Genomic DNA, 6,773 nt, shown 5'->3' with positions numbered 1-6,773 from the left:
CATCCTGATTGGCCTCAGGGGCACCAAGAAGTCTTCTGTGGTGCTGGGGGCACACTTCATCAACACTAGCCTAGGTCTGTGGTCATTCCTTACAAACCTATGTTGTAGTTGGTATTCTGAGTTTGAGGCAACTGTGAGCCCTCCAGGAAACTTCCTGCTTCCAGGGCCTCTGAATTAGTGTGGTGTTTGGTTCAGCTGGCTGATTCCTACTTGGACTAGAAATTACCCTAGGGCACGAATCCTGCAGCGCCTGCCCTACCTGCTTTCCAGGGAACCTGGGCTGTTGAGAATCCGTCCACCTTGAGCACGGGCCTGTGCAGAAGCTTGGGACCACTGAACTGGATCGGACACAGGCTCTGTCCTGCCACTGGGCATACTTTCACTGGTTTTGTCAAGTTCTTACTGATGATACGAGCAGGGAGGACAAGGAGGGGCAGGTTCCAGTGTCTCTCTCCTCTCACGTAGGCTTTGAGTCTCCGGCAGGACCCACCCCATCGCCCTCTGCACCACGGGCTCCTCCATGGCAAGGCTGCAGCATAGCCAGCTCCAAGCTCTGGATGTTAGAGTTTTCTGCTTTCCTGGAGCGCCAGCAAGATCCCGACACAGTAAGTCCTCCTATGCCTGACTGTCAAACTCCAAGAGAGGCCACCTTAATCTTAGAGGTTCTGCCACCGTTGTAGGGCCCCAGTCTTACAAGCCCAGAGTAAGTCACCAATCCTACAGGCCTTGTCCTCAAAGAAAGGCCTCGAATCCTGCAGCTTCTGTATCCATGCTATATGCCCCTATCAATGGAGGCCCTATCCACATAGTGGGTCCCCTAATACCCATTTTATTAAAATGGATTCCCAACCCTGGAAGTCCTGCCCCCACAGAAGACTTTACCTCCCACCCTTCCTACCTCCTCTGGCTTCCTTCTCTTTCTTCCCCTTCTCCCTCAGGTCTTATTAGAATCCTCGTTTTTTTTTTCTTCTCCCCTCAACTGTTCCGTGTGTCATCCTCACTCCCCCACCCCCGTTCTTTACTCAGTTCTTTCCCTTGCTTTCTGTATATCTCCCACCTCAAGCCTTCCTGGCTTCTGTTCTCCCTTTCTGTCCTCTCAGGCTTCTCCCCTGGTTCTTATTTCTCTTCTTACCCTAATGTCCTTTCCTCCCAACCCTGCCCCTCCCCCACCCACCACTCCTTAGCTCTGAGGGGCACTCAGGAGGCTAGGATGACTCTACCATGGAATCTATATCATCCGAGACAATAGCAAGGTACAGCAGGTTACTCCTGACCCAGCTCATCTAGCTGGTAGTGCTAGGGAACCCCTAACCCTTGTCTCCTGTCTTAGTTAGGGTTTTACTGCTGTGAACAGGCACCATGACCAAGCCAACTCTTTTTTATTGTTGTTGTTTTGAGACAGGGTTTCTCTGTGTAGCCCTGGCTGTCCTGGAACTCACTCTGTAGATCAGGCTGGCCTTGAACTCAGAAATCCACCTGCCTCTCCCTCCCAAGTGCTGGGATTAAAGGCATGTGCTACCACTGCCTGGCCCAAGGCAACTCTTATAAGGACAACATTTAATTGGGGCTGGCTTACAAGTTCAGAGGTTCAGTCCATTATCATCAAGGCAGGAACATGGCAGTGTCCAGGAAGGCATGGTGCAGGAGGAGCTGAGAGTCCTACATCTTCATCTGAAGGCTGGTAGTGGAAGACTCGATTCCAGGCTGCTAGGCAAGGGTCTTAAAGCCCACACCCACAGTGACACACCTACTCCAACAATCCCACACCTACTCCAACAGGGCCACACCTTGGACCAAGCATATATAAACCATAACACCTCCCTTTTCTGAATGAGGAAACTGAGGCCTGCTCAGAGAGGTAAAGTTATTTGCCTCGGTTATATACTGTACTTACAGTAGGCAGTTGGGCTGTCTCTACCCCACCTTCTGGGCATCACTCTCAGATTGTTCTTCTGTCCACAGCATAAACAAACACCTGTTTGTACACATCAGCCAGTCAAGGCCAAGCTACAGTGACCCCACCTCGAAACCGTGGACATCTGCCAGATCTATGACAAGTTCCCAGAGAAGAAGGGGGGCCTCAAGGAGCTATTTGTTCTGAGTTCTGTGTTCTGAGTGCTAAGAGCCAGGCTTCTCTGTGAGTTGCCACCTTAGGGAGAGTGAATTGAAGTCAGAGAGGGAATGCCAGAGGACAGGGCACTTAGCATCCATCACTGTCTGTCTGTCCTCATGTGGGAGGGGCTCAAAGGCAGAAAAATGCAGTGGGGAACATTTGTCAATAGTGAGAATTGAGTCAGTCACGGGCAGTCCCCTGCCCCCGGCCTGCTCCCTCCTCCTATCACTGTCTGCAGTGGGCTTGGGCACACACCCTTAGGAAGGAAACCTGTCCAGGCAAGAAACTGTTGCCAGCCCTCCTCCCCCTGCCCCCCTACCTCCACCCTTCCCCGTTTGCTCAGTCTGTCTGCCAGGTGCTGCAGAGCTGATGGGAACCCACCCCAGAGCAGGGCCCACTTTGATTTCCCTGAACCACTGCAAATGGTGTTCAGGTACAGCTCGGGGAAGGGGTGGAGCTGTTAAGGTCCAGTTCTGAGAGAAAATGGAAATCCCATGCCCCAGAACCAGTTGAAAACTACCAGAGCTGCCTGTCCTTGTCAGGCGAAGACATGCCATTTGGTACACTGGGTGGAGCCAGGCAGTGGGACAGTTCCCTAGGCCTTTCCATCATCCGTTCCACGGCTCCCTTCTGGGCCTGACATTTTTTCCAGACACATGACAATCAAGGCTGTCCGCTCTTCTGTCAGTCACCCAATCCCTCACACCTGTTGCAGGTCCAGTCTGGGAGCTGCCCACCCTCACAGAACAGCTATGAATAGGGTGCATGGAGAGGGTAGTGTGTTCAGGAGGCCAGTCACTGAGAGGGACAGCTGTCCTGGGCTACAGCTGCAGGGTAAGGCCAGCCTGGTCTATAGAGTGAGTTCCGGGACAATCAAGGATGCACAGAGAAACCTTGTCTCAAACAAAACAAAACAACCACAAGCCAGAGTCCTTGGTTTCATGATTGTGTTGCTAAGGGTCAAGGTAAGGAATAAAAGAGAGTTGATGTCACTAGGTGGTGGCAGCACACACAGACGCAGAGGCAGGGGCATCTCTGAGTTCAAGGCAAGCCTGGTTTATAGAGTGAGTTCCAGGACAGCCAGGACTATACAGAGAAACCCTGTCTCAAAACCAAAGAGAAAAGAAGAAAAAAGAAAAGAAAAGAGAATTGATGTCAAAGATATCACAAGGGGCAGCAATATGGCTAAATGAGTAAAGGTGCTTGCTGTTAAGCCTGATGACTTGAATTCAACTCCTAGAACACACATATTTGAAGGAGGAAATTGACTCATGCAAGTTGTCCTCTGACTTACACATGCACACAGTACATCACACACATACATACACATGGGGGGCGGAGAGAGAGAATAAATATGTATTTTAGAAGCATCATCAAAAGATTAAAAAAATAGGTTATCCTGGTACTCAGAGACTGAAGTCTAAGGAATGAATGTTGAGGTCAGCCTGGGCTACACAGTAAGATCCTGGTTCAAGCAAAGACACCATAAGGGTCTGGTGTGGTTAGTTAGGGTGACATTGCTCAGAGTCCTGTGACTAATGTCTGCTGAGTATTGTTACCATCCAAATCTCTGGCCTCAGTACCTTTCCAGCCGTGGGGACCCATGACTGTTTTGTTTTCTTGTTGATGCGTGGTCAATGTTTCTGCTCTATTCTAATCACAGCCTAACCTAAGCTCACAAACTGCGTCTCAATGCTTTTGGGTCAGTCTGGCCAACTTGGTCTCCTGGGATGCTCGTGTGACTTAGAGAACGAGGGAGAAAGCCTGGGTTCAGGTCCCTGCTCACTTCATTTGTCACAGGAAGACCTTGAGCCATGGCTGACCCACTTCCTCCAGGACTTACGGGTTGCTCTTCCTGCCTCGCTCCATACCCCTCAGCTGCCCTTCCCCACAGGATTATGATGAACATGGGTGGGGGTGGGTTAGGAATGGGACTGTTTGTTTCAGAGGCTAACCATTGGCTTGGATGCTGTTGTAAATGTTTGCTTTCCCTTCTGCCTAATGAATGGCATGCACAGACATTTAAACCATGCATATCGCAGAGACATTTCAAAAAATATCTCTTCGTTCTGTTCCATAATTGCTTTTCTCATTCAGCAAGTTCTGTTCATCCATAATGGTGAAGGTTAGCCCTTCTCAGCAGCATACTCATGCCCGTGTGTGTGTGTGTGTGTGTGTGTGTGTGTGTATAATATGTCTTCCATGCCACCTTAATTACAGCATAATTAACACTCCTTTGTCAGCTTACACAAAGATTTTGCTGTAGAAAGGAGCTGCCAAGGGGGAGAAAAACTGGTACTTGAGTGTCACCTAGTGGCGTAAGACTGCTTGTCACTTGCACCCAACTCCTACCCAGACCTTCCTGGGTTCTGCATAAGAGTTGTAGGTCTAGGAACCTGCATCAGGATTGGCAGTCCACAGCCTGGTCCATGTGGCAGTTCCCTCTGTGTTGTGTGGGAGGTAAAGACGTCTCACATGAGAATCATCCTTCTCCCGGGCAGTGGTGGTACATGGCTTTAATGCCAGCACTTGAGATGTCCTACAGAGCAAAATCCAGGACAGCCAGGGCTACCCAGAAAAACTCTGTCTCAAACAAACAAACAAACAAACAAACTCTGAGTCTTTGATTTCATGACTGTATTGCTTAGGGTAAAATTTAAGGAGTAAAAGAGAATTTGGTTTTGTTGCTAGGCAGTGGTGGTGCACACCTTTACTCTTGGCTCTTAGGAGGCAGGCTTGTCTCCGTGGTGAGTTCTAGGACAGCCAGAGCTTGGAAAAACAGGAACAAACAAACAAAGAATTGGCCTTCTGTATGTCATCTGTAGGAAAATGGGTTGAGCTGGAAATCATCATGTCAAACAAAATCAGGCCAACCCAGCCATGTACACACACACTCACACACACACACACACACACAGGAATGTTTAAAAGAATTTCTTAATTAAAATACAAACGAATGTGTCAGTGAGATGGTTTGGTATACACCCTGCCTCCAAGCCTATTGATTCACACGGTGGAAGGAGAGAGAGCCCAAACCCAAAAGCTGTCCTTTGGCTTCCACATGCTTCCTCTGGTATGAGTGTGATCATACACATAAAACAAACAAGTAATTTCCTTTTAAAAGCTCACCCTGAAGCAAAAGAACCCCCTTCCCCGACCCCCACCAAAACTAAAAGGCTGGAGCAGTGTCCTGCCGGAAATGTTTACCAAGTCCAGCCATATAGGGGCTCAGAGGACACTGCCATGGTCCGTGGGGACCCAGCTATCTCTTGAATTAGCAGCAGAACTTGCCATTATCTATGTGTTTGCTGAATGCAGAAATTACAGGGTCATGGGCTTACATTAGGTTTGAGGAATAAGCCTGTAGGTCCAAACGGTGTGTGGAAGGGTTGGCTTCTCATTGAAACTGCCGGGGATGTGGGATGTCTACTGAAGAAAGCTGCAAGTACCCAGGAGAGCCAGCTCCTGGGAGAGGCTCTGCAAATGGCAGAACCATGGGCGCTGGAATGCCTGAGCCTCTTGCACGTCAGATATCACCTTAAGCCCTGGATATCAGATATTGGAGCTGCAGAATCTCGTTTACTTTGCTGGGTTGCCACATTTTTCTCATTTAAAGATCTTATGGATATGTCTCTGTGTATGTGTGAGCACATGTGTGCAGGTACCCACGGAGGCCAGGGGAGAGCAGAAGAGGGTGTGAGTTGCCCAGCGTGGGTGCTGGGAGCTGAGCCCAGGGTCTCTGTAAGAGCAGCACGTTCTCATACCCACCGATCGTCCTCTTTCCAGCACGGAGCTTCTTCTTGCTGCTCTCCCTGGCTTTTCTCTTTGACATGGGAATGTCTACTTGGCTTTATGATGAGTGGGAACCGTGCGGCTTTCCTTCTGATGGTGTAAGGTTTTCAGCTCTGTGTGGTTTTCTTTCTGATTTTGCAGGGTTCATAGCTCAGATTACCTCAGAGGAGACTATACTCTGGCTACTTCTGACTACATGTAGTTGTATTAAGAGATGGACATGACCCTTTCTGGGCCAGGGACATGTTTTGATTCTTCAGGGGCTCTCCTAGATTTGCATTTGGAGTGCTAAGTCCTCAGCTTGTGGCTCTTATTTTGAAGGCTATGGAGCTTTTAAGAGGTGTGGTCTTGCCACTGGAAATAAGACTCTAGGGGCAAGTCCTTGAAGGTTATACTCACTCACGGTTTGGGCTTGCAGCCTTGGCTTCCTGTCCCATGCCATGAGGCCAGCTAGCATCTCATGTTCTCGACACCAGATGGACTCATTCTGCCATGCCTTCCCTGCTATGAGGGACTGAGACAGCGATGTAAACCTCTCCTCTCTTAGGCTGTCTGGTGTTTAGTCACAGCAATCCTAAAGTAATTAATACAATATCCAACCAAGAATTAAGTGATGTGCTCCCATGTGGGCAGCTATGAACTTATTTCTCATTGTTTTGGAAATAAACCAGAAAGATTGGCACTGAGCCAGGATACGGAAGCAGCAGAGACTTCCCTATGCCTGCCGTGTATATCAATTTTTTTTTCTTTCTCTTCTCTCTTTCTGGTCCTTCCAGGCCAAAGGTTCTCTCTCTGAGCTGGACCCAAGTCCTGCCCCCATTTTTTTTTTTTTTTTTTTTTTTGTAGTTGAAAGTCTATTCATGACCTG

This window comes from Arvicanthis niloticus, chromosome 25 (genome assembly GCF_011762505.2).
Source record: "Arvicanthis niloticus isolate mArvNil1 chromosome 25, mArvNil1.pat.X, whole genome shotgun sequence".
NCBI classification, from domain to species: Eukaryota; Metazoa; Chordata; class Mammalia; order Rodentia; family Muridae; genus Arvicanthis; species Arvicanthis niloticus.
Note: the sequence above shows the minus strand (reverse complement) of the source record.